At 35.6% G+C, this 16,235-nt stretch overlaps 1 non-coding gene across 1 annotated transcript; it reads right to left on the bottom strand.

Moving 5' to 3' along the window:
- Positions 1–15,203: 15,203 nt before the first annotated feature.
- On the bottom strand, positions 15,204–15,276 carry TRNAR-UCG (transfer RNA arginine (anticodon UCG)). The gene has a single exon. It is a non-coding gene; the product is annotated as a tRNA-Arg (tRNA).
- Positions 15,277–16,235: the final 959 nt, after the last annotated feature.

Genomic DNA, 16,235 nt, shown 5'->3' on the forward strand with positions numbered 1-16,235 from the left:
TGAGTTTAGCAGTTTTTGGAAAAAAATGTACGTGTGCAAGCGCGTGATCGCCGCGTGTTATACATCACTAGAAAGAGCAGGAAATTTCCCATTAGATAGATATGGTTCTAGAGTTTTCTCCTGCTCATATAAGAAAGTTGTTTAGAGGAAGAATACTTAAGCGTTTCTGCGTGTAGGGATGGACATTAAGGGTGATTTAAGCATGACGCCGATAGATATTGACCGACGAAAATCCGGATTAAGATAGCTGAAGAAGCGCCCTTTCTGACTGTGATAACAGTTTTTTAAAATTCGGTTTCGTAACAATTGCACAAGGCCTTGAAGTTTGGTAATTTTGAGCTATTTTAAGTACAGCGCGGTGTTCTTCATTTTTTATTGATCGTAATATCAACTTATCGGCAGACGAAAACCCGACATTAGATAGAGAAAGATTCAAGCTTTCAAGTGGTGCATTTAGTTTTTCACTATCCCTAATTATAAGGAAGATATCAGCTAAGAAAGTAAATAGGAAATTACGGGTAAAAGTTTGTTGCTGGCAAGGACAGTAGAATCTAACAGGACTGCTACATCCATTGTATTTTTGTAGTCCACTAGGGATTGGTTGCCCGCACTCTACGTCACACTATTTGCCACGCCTGGTAACTGCCTGCGTTTTTAGAGGTTATATGATAGACATTAATACGTCTAAAAACATAAAACTTCAAAAATAATATGAATACGTCTAGGATATAACCTCTAAAAATACACAGCAAATGCATAGACCATAACAACAGCTGGGCGTGGAAAATGGTGTGACGTAGTTTGCGGGCAGGTTGTCACAACAATGGATGTAGCAGTCCTGTTAGATTCTACTGTCCTTGGTTGCTGGGAGGTTTGTTGCTATCGTCGCACGGGTGATACTACTCCAGGGTTGACTTATTGATTTTTATTTTCTGTTTTCTTATGTTTATGTTTTATGCTTTAGTTCATTATAGATATTTTGAAAATTCTTAGGATCTAAAGCTGTGGTCATCAGTTTCCCTTATAATTTACTCTTTACCGTTTTGTGTAATTCCCGAAAAGTGTTACTTTTCAGTTATATTTACTAATATAAATACATAAATGATAATTTTAGTGAGAATTGATGGAAACATATGCGTATGACCAGTTCATATTGGAGTTAATAAATTTTCGATTAACTCTAGGAGTACATTGACACTAAATTTATAGTATTTTAATTACAAACCGAATAATTATAAAAATATTTGAAATATGAGATCTGTTTTTAGCATACGTTCTAATTTTTCAAACCGGACGTAAATATGGCTTGCTCTGCGAAAGCTCCCCTCGTCAAATGGCAATAATTAATTGCATTAATTTACTAATTAATTTATTTGTCCTGCAGCCGTCGTATATTCATTCCGCCATTATTATAATATAAAGGGCGTCGCGGCGTGGGGGTAATTTATAGGTCACGCTGATTTGTGTCACGGAGCGTAACATATTTTCAAATTAAAAGCGTCGGTGCCGTCGGCGCGCCCGCTATCGGGCATCATTCGCGTATAATAGAAATATATAGTTTTTGTTAATGAAGAATGCACCGGTCACGTGTAATGCGTTTATTATTTATCGTTACGGTAATGAATGGCATAACTCATCGCGTAATTAGACCCGTAATTCTGGTTAATGCGCTAATGCGGCGTTCTGTGCCAAAAATGATTGAGTCCGGTTTGCGCCGGCGTATTTGCCCTTTTGGCGTGATTTAAATCCCATGCACTCACACTATCCACAATATTCACTTCAAAATATTTACCTATAAACACCAATACATTAAATTTCAATATTCTCACCTGAACGAATAGGCAACCAATTTTACAAATTGTAATACACAATTTGTTTAAAATTTACTAAAACATTGAAGCTTTTGTTATACTTATTATGGGGAAGGGTGGTTTATAAGGATACAATGTTAGAGAAATATTTGATTTGACTTTGTCTTTAAATGGTTTGGATTAATTTAGGTGTGGGTGGAGTGAAATATTTTCAAATATTCAAGTTGAATTTATGACTCCTTAATACTTTCGAGCGACCCCGTTCGTTTTATAATTGGTAACTGACGCTGATATAAATTTAGGGTCCGTGACTGGAATGGGCCGGTATCTTAAATCTGGGCGTATATCATAGTTTTAATGCGAGCCTCCGAACGCAGATTTGCTCTCCTCAGCTCGACCGGGCCTCGGTGTTTGTCTATAAATCCTTCGGAGCAAACGCAACCCTCGACCATAACGAACGCACCCCTTCCTTTATTGCTTTTATAGCCCTGCCTAACTCCCCCGCCCGCCCTTTGTTTCCAGCACTTCTTCGTCGTCCGGGCACGAACCGGTTTTTAATGCGGTTTATGTGTGAAACTTTGGATTTTACAACGACAACGTTCGCACTTTTGAGGATACGGGGGTGGCAGTGCGATGCTTCAATTTTTAGCAAAAATAAAATTTACTTCTAGTGCGTAAAAACAAAACTAAATAATCCTTTGTTTTAAAACGTTCGCGTATTGAGAAAATTTATGAAATATATTAAAAAAATTTTTTCGTCAATTTAACGTTATTTGCAACAAATTTTGTTACGAGCAGTTTTGTGTACTCAACTCGACATTATTTTATGTAAACAATGGAAGCATTTCGAACTAAAATTTCAATATTTTGACATAAATTTTATATTTATAGTTTGAATTGTAGCGCAGCACATAAAATACCAACGACATTTTTTGCGGATATTAAAAATCACGCGGCAATAAAACCAAAAAACGTCAATTATTTATATACATTCGAATAAAAGTAATTCAGAGTCTGTAAACAAATAGCCGTTGAAAAACTACGGGTGAAAGGGTAAACGTCCGAAATAAAAAAAAACGTGCACACACGTGCGCCTCGAATAAAACACAAAAGCCGAGGCTTAATGGCGCTTCAGAGTCGGTCGCGCGAGCGTTGAAAGTTCCGAAATTTAGTTGCAGTTAATTTAGGGACGCCCGTATTGTCATATTGTTTCCGGTGTGTTTGTAAAATCCGCGCCTGTCGCGGCCGGCTATTATTTACGACCCTCATAATGGTTCATTGATTCTAGCGACGGACCATCGAAACGTTCAGCGAGTGTATCGAACAAAAACCTACCGATAACTTATAGTCAAATGGAAATTTGATACCGATCATCAGGGTTTCATATTTTACAATACCCTAAACTAATGTAAATTTACTAATTTACCATTTAAACGAAAAAACCTTTCTAAATTGCAATTTGAAACCACAACATTTACTCGAGTACATCATAAAAAGACAAATGCTTAATTGTCCGGATAAATACCATAAATCTTAATTACTTCATAAAGGACTAACATCCCGGAATGCTTCTTCCATTTTCCGAATGGTATGAGTTGACCTTCGTCATCTAGGGTTCTTCCCGCGGGATGACGATGTCGTCCTTTAGACGTCCGCAATTGCTACGAATTAATTCAAAACGCGTCCAGTTTACTGCTGACTATAGAAATTAATTTCTACGACATTGCCCAATAACCGTTTCCATCACTTTATAATAACAAGTTTATGTGTCATGTAGTAGCGACGCCACTGCCGCCGCCGTTCGCCACCATTGCTACTGCAGGACCATAAACTTCATGTTCCCTCACAGGACCAGTCCGGTCGCGAATTTCTACACCAAATCTAGTTATCATGTCGCGTTGATTTGTGGGTAATTGAAATGCGGATTAATGGCTTTTATTTTCGACCATGTAAATGAAACCGACCTCAAACATCATATTATTTAACTTCAAAATTTCAAAATAGTAGAAAACGTATCATTTTAAATTTTTGAGTTCTAAATAAACAAGAAAATTTTTAATACTTTTACTCATTCGCACTGAGCCTTGTTGCGATCGATCGAACAACTAAAACAGAATAATTGATAGACACATGAATTAAGTACTCGTACACAAACACAAACAAGTTCGTCATTAAGACGTATGGTTGGGTTGGGTTGGGTTGGATGAGATTCTCATTGTGGAATATTGATGTCCTCGAAATTACGCTTGGCATTTTATTGTGGATGATGTTTCCAAGCAGGTATTATCGATTGGTGTTGATTTCCTAAACTATTACGAATCCAACCGTTGTGTGGTGGAAAATCTATATAACGTCTCGAAATCACTGGTGTTCTACTAAATGGTGACTAAAGCAGAAGCCAAAATCGCATCTACATAGCTCCAGAACCACCGATTGCCGGAATATACCGGCTTTTGACGCTCGTAACGATACGGGGCTGCCAGAAAAAAATTGTGTATCAACATAGTATATCCCACCAGAATTTTTCTGCAATACCTTGAATACCAATTTGTAGTATCTGGAAGGAACACCTGGATGGTCCACGCCTTATTTATGAACGCGTACAGAATCTTCTCGATCTTGATAAACCCATCTTTAATTATACGCAATCAAATTTCCTAGGATTTATAGGTTACAATTCAAATTTACATTACTAGTTACAACCCCGGGAGTTAACCCAATGGTCAAACACCACAAAATGAAAACGAAGTGATCATGCAGCTTCTGTAGGAGCGAGTCATAATAATGCTAGTCATGACTTGACTAGTACAATGACTTGTACCAATATGATACAAAAACTGCCTAACATTCGTGAATTTCGTGAACAGAAGTATAATTAATTGTCTTATGTTGAGAAATCTCTTTACCTGTATACTTTACAATCTTTTTGCGTTAACACTGGTACTTTAAGGACATCTGACGTGAAACTTCGTTACAAATTATATTTCGTTTTATGACATTCGGATTTGATTCGCAAAAGATAGAATGTAAATTAAAAAATTTTCGGAACATTATTATTTACTTGAACGAATCTCCGAGATCACTAATAACTTATCAGTTATCATCATGACATCAATTCTTTCGTGCCGTTCCGAGCCACTAATCGAAAAAGATTTCTCCACTGACAACAACGCATGTTCTACCTGCAGACATCGGCGTCCTCGATGCAAATTACACGAGTCAAAGAATGTCTTAAAACTCAATATTTAAGGAATTATTTGTGATATTAAATTTAACAAAATAAGTATAATTCATGTATTATTATTTTTTAATGAAATAATAATATTTCCGATAAACAGAGCAATAATTATTCCTCTGTTTATAAAAAAATAATAATTTTTAATTATTCCTGAACAATACGAACTATATCAAATCGTGTTGGCGTCAAAGACATAAAAGTGTCCATACAATTTGCGCTTTTGTGATATTTCAGGTGAACTCGCCAAAGATAGAATTAAGTATAATCGAAACTGTTCACCATGGGTACTTTTAATAAAAATAAAATCTTTATACAAGTAGATAAGGACGATCATATAGGTACAATTCGTTATTTAATGTCGTGCAATGTCCGAGAATTATCTAAATTTATTACAAAACCACATATATATAAGAATTATTACAAAACGTTCCACTTCAGAAAATTGTAAACCTTAAACAAGTTTAAGGGAATCATTTTGCACACTCCGTGGACAACATTCCGAAGCCTTATCCAGCCTTATCCAAGTAAGAACGAAAGACCGCATAACAGAAAGTAAAATGGCTTAACCAAGAGAATCTCATAATCTTGACAAAGTGTGTGGGATAGAAAAGTAGTATATAGAATGAGTGCCTTTGATATATTCAATTCCCATATGTAATCAATTTCTAAATTTGAAATTGTAAAAATAACGAAACAATAAGAATGTGGATTGATTAAGCGTCACATACACGCAACTGATCTACTATCGTGTTAATCTCTTCACGAGCAAATCTTAGATATAATTAGGTGGAATTATCAGCTTAGAAAGGAGAGTTGCAATGTCTTAATCTGTTTGGTTAATTAGTGCTACACAAAGATTAAATCCAACATATCGTGAATACCTAGAGAAAATTTAACGAGAAAACATTGAAGACGTCAAAAGCGGTCGTAAAGCTAAGTAGAGTATCATTTTGATTAATTCGTTTATTTAAATTTTTATGATAGTGTGAAAAAATTTCAAATTGTTCAGCTATTCCAGACATGTTGAATCATAAAGAAGGTATCTCACAAGTATTTACTTAAGGAACGATACGAAATAAAAAAAATATTGGTGACTTGGTGATTTATAACGTGTAGGACGTCTATGGCGGCCGACTAGAAATAAAATGAGATATTATAAATCAGCGTCCCACGCTAACTTATAATGATTGCCAACTTCCAACGAGGCGAGTTCAGTTGAAATCTCTAATTAAACCGTGGTTAACACTCGTAGAGAGAGGTACGAGTCGAGGCGCGCGTGCTTAGATTTAGTGCCCGGAGCGCGACTCGACATTCGTCATTACTTTGCATCTTAGCGGGAGAATTGCTCGCAAATTGCGAGACAAATTGTTTAATTACCGCGAATGCGAACCAGTTTAGCTGCCGCATTCACGTTTTCAGTTAAGCTGATTGACTGTTGGTGCTTAATCTATGTTTCAAACGCGTACCACCATTCGTTAGTAAATATTAACGAGTTGTTCACCTGTTATTTCAATACGACACCGGTGTTATTAATAAAATAGCAATAGAAATTATCATGCTGATGATTGTATTAGAAGGCCTATATACTTTCACATATAATTTTAATCTACAAATTCTTGGCATTTTCACAGAATTTCCGCAATAAATAATCCGCCGTAAGACACCAAAATTGCTACAACACGCAAATTAATTAGGCGCCCAATTTAAACAGACGTGATTAATCTCAATTAGAAAATCGGTCGCGAATTGCATAAGACAAAGTGTTCGGCCGTCTCCGCTTTGGCAAGAAAACCCGGCCAGTTTTGTACGGATATTAACTAACGAGGATTAGTAAAAAAAACAGCAAATAAATCATTAAATGCAAATAAATTTTCTTTTCAAGCCGAGCTTGTAGATTAGTTTCTGATATTATATTTTATCCATTTTCGATATTCTTGCAAACCAGGATCAAAGATATGATGATGTAATATTTATACTGGTACAAAGAGTGGCAATAAATACCGGCAATGAATTAAAGAAGGGGAAGAACATCACTTGAAATCCTCAATTTCATTGGTCGGAATGCTGTTTCTAGTACGTACCTCGTACGTAGTTCCTGCAGACATTCTATAACTTTCTGTTCTCCTGGTGAAGGGACAGGTTCGGTTCCGACCACACTGACAGAGAAACTCTCACGTTTCAAAACGTTCAGAAAGTACCTCTAGCGCCATCTCTACAGAAATACCAGAACTGCATACTTTATATATGTATTTTTTTTAGTACAGTAAAACCTTGATATAACGGACTAATACGGGGAAAGGAGTGTCCGTTATACCCAAAAGTACGTTTTATGAAAAATTATTAGTCGTAGAGTGGGTCTAGTGTTAGTCTACATTTAGTTCAATAAAAATATACAACAATCTAACTACCATCCTTGATTTATACATCGTATAGACTCGGGGAATACCCGAGTTATACAGGGTGATTTATTAGCTCACCATCAAACTTTGACATATGATAGCTATAACAAAGTTGCTAATCCAATTACCAAAATAATGTTAATGAAAAGATGTCCTATTTCAATTATTTACGAAATTATAACACTTTAAAGTTTTCTGCAGTGAATTTATTAATAGTCAGTAAAATCAAACATTCAACAAAAACAAAGTTGTCATTGTAATATGTCAGTTTGCTGTAAGGTTAATTATTACATACAAGAAGAAACTCAAAATGTACGCTTATAGCACTGAAGAGTATGCTGAAATAATTTTCTTGTGTAGTTTTTGCAATGGAAATGCTCAACAATCAATACGAGAATATCAAGAAAGATTTCCACAGCGTCATTTGCCATGTTATTCAGTTTTTAACGATTCTTTCAGAAGACTTCGAGAAACAGATAATCCTGCACCAGCAAAAGCTATTCGACCGCATGTAGTTAATGTAGAGGACGAAGAAGCTGTAATTAATTCTGTCATTGATAATCCTTCCATCAGCATTCGAAGAATAACACACAACATACATCTGAGTCAAAATTTTTCATGGCGCGTATTGAACCGCAAAGTCCTTCATCCGTACCGTAAACAGAATGTTCAAGCTCTACAGCTAGGAGATAATCAGCAGCGGTTAGCATTTTGTGAATGGTTATTGCAGCAACATGTCCAAAATAATGACTTAATTTCAAATGTTCTCTGGACAGATGAATCATGTTTTACACGAGATGTTATAAATAATTACCATAATGAACACATCTGGGCGTTGCAAAATTCGCATGCGATTAGACCAAGGAAATTTCAACAACGTTTTAGCATCGACGTTTGGTGTGGAATATTTAACAACAATTTGCTAGGTTTGGATGTACTTGATGGAAATTTGAACGCTGTAAATTACAGATTTTTTTTGAACAATACTCTTTTTGATTTACTTGAAGATGTACCTCTTAATGTAATTCAAAATATGTGGCACCAGCACGATGGTGCCCCACCTCATCGCGGAAGAGTAGTTGTCGACCAATATTTTCCAAACAACTGGATTAGTAATAATGGTCCATTTTCTTGGCCATCTAGATCCCCCGACCTTAATCCATTGGATTTCTACTTATGGGGTCACATGAAACAAATTATGTATCAAGTGGAAATTAACACACGAGATCAGTTATCAAACAGAATACAAATGGTTGCTACTGAAATAAGAAATCAACCAGAGATTTTAATTCGGCTGAAGAACTCTTTCTCTAATAAATATAATTATTTTTATTTCTCTATTCTAGCAGAAGGAGGTTATGTTGAACAATGTTTGTAATATTTATGTGTTTTAAAAAAAATGTTGCAGTTAATTATGATATAAAAATTAAAACTTTAAAGTGTTATAATTTCGTAAATAATTGATATAGGTGATATGTTCATTAACATTTTTTTTGGTAATTGGATAAGCTATCATATGTCAAAGTTTAATGGTGAGCTAATAAATCACCTGTATTTAAATATAAAGATATTTTGTCCGTTATATCCGAAGTCCTTTCTAACGAACTCCGTCATATCGAGGTTTTACTGTATTCCTATTAATATAAAATAATATAAAATGTTGTTTTTTATAAAACATATAGTTAAATATTATATTAAGAAAATTAATGTTCCTTTATGGATAAATAGAACTATATAGTAATTATGTTGTGAGGTAAACAACAATTTATTAACTTTAGTTAGTAACTCGGACCAGAATTTTGAATAATGGTTAAAATGTTATTACATGTTCATGCGCGCCATAATTTCTACGGTCCTCTGGGATGCGTAGATCAATGGTAAGTACGTACTCACCGGGCTTAGTACGTGCTGCCCGTACGGGTTTCCCCCGGTTCCTACTGGCTACTGCTTGTCCACTGTCGTAAATACGCGGACGGAACCGAGCAAATATTTATACGGTCGTTTAATGCACGTTCTCCTGTGTAACCGAGTTGTCTTATGCGTTAAGAGCGTTCCAACACCATATGGGTCGCAACTGAATCATACGGGAATTAATAGAACATAACAGATTATATTTAAGTCAGTTTTAAGTTATCATAACCATTAGTGTATGCGTCAAAAGGAAGTGTAAGTCATTGCTACTACTATTATAAATCGAAAGATTGTATTCTTAATCTTAAGATTATCTTTCAGAATTAAGATTATAAAGTTTTAAGTCAAAGGATAAGCAAATATTTTATTTATTTTTCATGTCCATCCCTTGTCAATTTCCATCTAAGTTTACTTTATTAATAAGCCAACGTCACCATAGTAGCTGTTAACACCAGTTATGAGTTGGCACGAGTGTACAAACGATGTATATTGAGTACATTAACCGAGTTAGGTTCAGAAGGGTGTAGACTGTGGATGGTAGTTGGAGTATGACCCGAACAGGATAGGAGGCGGCATCGGTAGTAGAACGGTTCGGGGTATGGCCGGGCCATATTTACCGAGTTACCATTCAGGTTCATTACATGCCGTATCTCAAGTGGAGATAGTGGACGGGCCGGTCCGGTCACAGCTCTCCAGACAATGGCTGTCAATTATTTTCTAATTAGATCTTGTGTCACGTCATGTTCCCCGTAGTTTGCAGCCAGCGTACGCCCCGAGTCATGCCATATTTAATTTAATCAAGTCGTGCACTTGCCGACCGCTCCGCTCCGCACTACTCCACCTCTCAGCGACATATTGTTGTCGTCGTCGTAGTCGTCGTCGTTCAATACGTAATGACTTAGATGATTATGAGGGTGACGTTGATAGATTTTACGAGCAGCTTATTACGACCGAACGTAGATTATTCAGCGGTTGATTCGGTTTCCGTTTATCTGCTAATTAGAATTGCTCTCTCCGATGACCTAAATCCCTAAATGTCAAACAATTTAGGGATAAGACAAACTATTTGTAACATTAAAATATAATTTTGTTACTGTTATAATTACATTTTAATTATTTAATGTGACACTTGTTTACGGAAATAAAAGTCATTTGGACTTAAAACAATAACCGTTACGTCTAATTTAAATGTTTTATGTTAAGAAGGTTATAATTTTATCAAGTAACGCGGCACAGACGCAATATCCGCGAGTGTTGGAACGGGCGCTTAGACGTACTGTTATGTATTCTTTTGTAATTATTACGCTCTCGCTAATTCCGTAATTGCGTTCGGCGAGAAACGCCGCGCGAGAAAAAAGAGGTACGACGGTGATGTACCGAGAAACGTTGCCCATAACAGTACGGACGGGAGCTAACTGTGCAACATGCCGTTGTTAAGTTTTATCGAGCTTTAAAGTTCCGAAGTATTTAGCCCGAATTATGTTCTATAATTGCTACGATACATTGCGGCAAACAGTTTAATTGACTGCATGTTACGTAAACCCGCGTACATTGATCCATTCATGTTTAGAAGTATTTTTTAAGGCATTTCAAAAATTTTACAAAACTATGATTACGCAAAATGATAAGCAACAGTCAAATATTTTTTTTCAAATATTATCCCAGGTACGTTTTGGAAAATCCCTTTTATAAACAACACTTTCTTCTAAGAACTATTTCTTGAATACGTTTGTATGCAAATCCATTTAAATTATACGGGTTTGCTATAATGGTATCGAGGAATTTCGCCGTTTTACATAGTAGTTATTCTTGAACGAGACATGAATTTAAAGGGTTTAAGAGAGTGTTATTGAACGTGTCATTCAAAAAATTGTATCTTGTGGACAAATTTTCAAAAACTAAACTTTGGTGAGCTTGAATGGACATTTTCGAAAACAATATTAAGCGATAAATCAAAAACTACGTTGTATATAAGTTATGAGCAAACGTGTATATACTAATTTTTAGTAACAGCTGAGATTAAATAAAATTATTAATAATGCTGTGCTGTAAACATATCGAAACACATTTGTTTTTATACTGAGCGCAGATTTATGATGTTTTAAAATCATTTTTGAACTACGTGTTTGACTCAATGTTCTATAATATAGACGAAATCAGATATAAGTCTGTATATTTAAACCCGATATGGCCATACAAATTTTATATTATGAGTAGATGCTCTAAGAAGTTAGTTTTTGAGTTATTTACAGTGTGTTTGATTTTAGTTGTTAGACTATTGTTGGTGATATGACAAAAAGGTATGAAAGGAAAATTGCTCCACGCTTAATATTCTATTATCTGGTATGTTAAAAAAAACAATTGAGCATCAATTGTGGTTTTCAATAATCAAGATAAATAGAGTTTGCAAAGAAAATTACAAATTAATTAATTAATTATTAGTTTGTGTATGATGCTAAAAGAAAGCACTTCGTGTGGTGGTATTCCGATGACAATGGATGCATCTAGTCGCCTATCTTGAGATATAACGCAGTGGTTTATACGATCAAAACAAATATCTATACTTTCATTGTGTGATGCGTTGCCTCTTGAAGTTGTCCATATCGGATAGGTTTGCCATGCATAAATTGTTTACATCCATGGTGTCTAAAGCATAGTATTATGGCTTCATCAACCCAGTGCATCTCCTCGCATGTACTCTATTGTCTGCAAGATGAAAATAGAACATAATATATTGTCACATTTTCATTATCTCTTTTATATTCCCAGTATGTTCTACTTCTTGCTACTTGCATGTATCTACTCTTTAGTCTTACGTGATGATTCTTCTGATTTGACAACTCTTGTCCTCAAGACTAAAAGACGAATTTCGTCGTTTGAACAAGAAATCATCATCACTTGATTGGTGTAGATCCTGACCGTCAATGTTTCGTAAATTTATTTCAGTTGAAACTGGAAGTTGTGTTCCAGGAAAAATATTTAGGTTTGTAGGATCCTCATCATGTCATATATCTTAAAATTTGGAAGCCTATTCAGTATGCAATTATCCAATTTGATCAAATTAGGTAAGATACCCTATCTTTGTTACTTGACCAGTCATCCCCTCAAAAATAACACATTTTTAAATTTAATTAATGTTAGCTTAAATTTAGTTATGTTATGGTTTTTACCTTTAAGATAAATACCTCTAAACTCTCTTCTTTGATGGACAAGGAATGCTTCTATTATACGTTCTTCTCAGCTGGCTTATACCTTTTGTCTCTTTTCCCTCTTCCAAACTTTCTTTTTGCAAGAACACTTTCAATGTATAAAAATTGTTAGTTCCAGGCTCGTCGTGATTAGTTTTTAAAAAATTAAAAGTCGTATAAACGAAAATATTTTATTTCGGTGCTATCTTCGAAGATTTCGAACGAAAATCGTTCTTCTTCAGGCACGTCTATGGGAACAAAAGAACATTCAGATATAACAAAAACACAGATAAAAAATATATATAATTACCGTCGGTGTAAGAGCATCGAGAATGAAGAGAGTATGGTTTCAAGTATATCGGAGAGAATTTCTTCAAAAAGATTCCGTTACGACAAATTCAAAAGTAAAAAGCCTGAAGGGTAAAATATGAAAAATTGAAAAGAATCCCTGCGAACGAATCCACCTCGAGTAAATTGAAAAATCCAAAAAAATGGCATTTCTTCATTCATCGTAAATCTCGTTTTTCAAAGTTTTTAAAAATAAATGTTAAAAATTAACGACAAAATAAATTACCAAACCTGTAGAGAAAGAACTATAATAACTAAATATACAAAAAAAGTAATTTTTAAAACTTATAATTAACACGTTAAAATTTCCTTTAAAATTAAGTAACTTGAGTCACCATGATGAGGGGTGAAATTGGACTGAAGGTCATAAGGAACGTTCGCCAGATGATAAAGGTGAAAGAGTGAGGGAAAACAAGTGGGAGAAGAAGTAATTTAATTTAAATTTGAATCTATATAAATTTAAAAAATTTCTGTAGTTGTTGATATTGGTAAGATCATTAAGTAATGAGTCATTATTATTGTGAAAATGGATGAACATCTCCTCATATAGGTCTTCTTTTGACTTTTTTATGTTCTTTAAAAGTTCTAAATTTTCTAATGTGGTTTTATGTTTTTAGTTATGAATATGTTTATAGACGGCAGATGAGTCTTTAGCTAAATGTTCTTTGAACCTTATTGCAATGTTTCTATCTGTTTATCTTATATCTCTTTATATTTATTCTTTTGTTCCCATAGTCGTGCCTGAAGAAGAACGATTTTCGTTCGAAATCTTCGAAGATAGCACCGAAATAACTTCCTAAACAAACTAAATGATTTAGACGCTGACGATGATTCGTACGCTGACGAAATGTAAGCCGTCTGACTCATATGCAAGAATACATATAAACAAAACTAAATAAAATAAACGAATGATGGAAGCTGGTAGGGCTAGAGATAAATACAAAGAAAACATCAGCAATCAGTCAGTATGATAACAAAAGACGGAAGAACAGAGGTGGACGTGGCGCAAAGAATAAAGAAAGGCAAACAAATGTTTGGAATGTTAAAGGGCACATGGAACTCCTCCCAACTATCTAGGAAACCCAGTTTCGCATATTAAACACCAACTTGAAATCTGCCTTATTGTATATAAGCGAAATATGGAAGATAACCCAATCAGATACAGAAAGTAAGATACAAGTATTCATAATACAATGTTTCAGAAAGATATCACTAATAAAATGACCAAATTTTGTACCAAATTGAGATCTCCTAAAATAGGCGAAGCATCAGGATGTGAAACTAGAGATAAGGAAACGCAGTTGGAAGCATGGAAGTTGGTTGGACCATACTAAGAATCGAGCACTACAATGTCGCAAAATAGGGCAGCTGGAGAAGACGAAGGTCCAGAACAACATGGAGGAGGACTATGATGAAAGTAAAGCTGATGGCACCGAAGCGAGGGCGATGGACGATGTTTGTCGAGGCCATATGCTCCAGGTAAGGAGTTTTCTCTATGCTTCAGGTAAGAGGATTTAATGTATAATAATATATTTGAGGCTGAAAGAGAGGGTGATTACAAAACAACTTACTTGGAGTTCGCAACAAAGGCTTATTCAGTTACTCAAATACCATTTTCCTGAATACAAAAATATCATTCCACAAAAACAACCATTTAGGATTAATAAACAAAATAAATGTATCAGATGTAAAGTTTTTTTTTTTAATTTGTATAATTGCAAAGAGGGCACTTTATTTTAGTAGATGATTTTGCTATAGTTCAGTGTGACATAATTCAAGAACAAATTTAGGGCATGCTTTTTAAGGTGAAGCTTTTTATCTAAAGAACCTTTCGTTCTTGCCAGGAGAATTTGCAATTTGCCAAGAGTACCAATTAATACGAGGCCGATAAATAACGGCGTACAATAATGTTGGAAACGGGTACGGCCGGCTTGGATTTTATGGAGCTAACTGCCCCATTAGTAAATAACTGCATGCAATCCTTCTATAAGGACAATGTGTTGCCTGCAATTATATCTGTATCCCGATATCTCGAGTAGCCCGAAAGCCGGCCATGATAGACGGTACTGTAGCAGGTGGGCCAAACAGCCATAAATAAGGCGTCGCCCATGCTAAATAGCCGACTCGTCCGCTTGCCCACGTTCGCCCCATTCCACCACCCTTAGCTTTTGTCCAAAATTAATTACAATTACCCAGAGCCGAAAAGCACACTGCTTAATACCCCAAAAAGGATTATCTATAGTCTTTTCAAAATTATTAATCATGAATTTTTAAAATTAAAAAAAAACGGACGTTTAAAAAAAAGAATCGACCGTGACAGGACTCGAACCTGCAATCTTCGGATCCGAAGTCCGACGCCTTGTCCATTAGGCCACACGGTCTTGTATTTTCATCCCTCGACAAGGCGTATACATCACATCGGGCTGTAGCAACCCCCTCTACTACACATCATTTGGAGAAGGTAATAGGATGTATAAAGGACTTCAGGACATATTTAAAATTGCGGTTAAAAATAAATTTTGAATTCAAAGGGTTATTTTTAAAATTTTAATCGTTTTCGGTTTGTTGATGTGGGTGCCAGTCAGAAACATTTGACGGCCTAATTAATTGCGGTCTCGGTACAATGGTTGACATCCTCGTTGACAATAGGGTCCGCTGTCTTTCACGGCAAGATGTACAAAGGAGAGCTGGCATCCTTTGTGACGTCACGGCGGCATTTTAGATGCAGGACCAGGCTCCGAATCGCCTCGAGCACTTGTGCTACATGACGGCCGTTGACAAGCTAAATGGATTAGACGAACCCTAGGGCTAATCTTACTGTGCAAATGGAACCAGAATCTAATATTAGACTTATATTAAACTAAAATGAATAGTTTACACACAAACGTAAATTTTAAAATTCAACACAAACATTTTAAAAAAAGTGTATTGATAATGTCGGATGCATTCTTGAAAGGGATGATCTTCAAGTCGCCGATATAGAGCCTTTAATTAATTCCTTTTCATCGTTCGAGCGGGTCTTTTGTGCTGCCTTATTTTCCTTTGACTGACGCGACCGTAAGAAGTGCGATATCCCGTCCTTTCTTAACCTAATTAGCTCTTAGTTAGAACGGACACGGGCCCGAAGAACACTGAATAGCTGGCAGGAGCAGATACGGCCCTTTTGACGAGCCGGTCGACTACCGAGGAAATTTGCTCCCTGTCTGTCAAGTACAGGATTCTGCGATCCTTCCGGACAAGGAAACGCAGCCGTTGCGTATGTTTTGCTGGGTTATCAAATTATCAAGAAGTGATTGTTCGAGATGCTTTGTTGGTTAATAACTTTTAATTACGATTTGAA

Source organism: Onthophagus taurus, chromosome 2, assembly GCF_036711975.1.
Source record: "Onthophagus taurus isolate NC chromosome 2, IU_Otau_3.0, whole genome shotgun sequence".
NCBI lineage: Eukaryota > Metazoa > Arthropoda > Insecta > Coleoptera > Scarabaeidae > Onthophagus > Onthophagus taurus.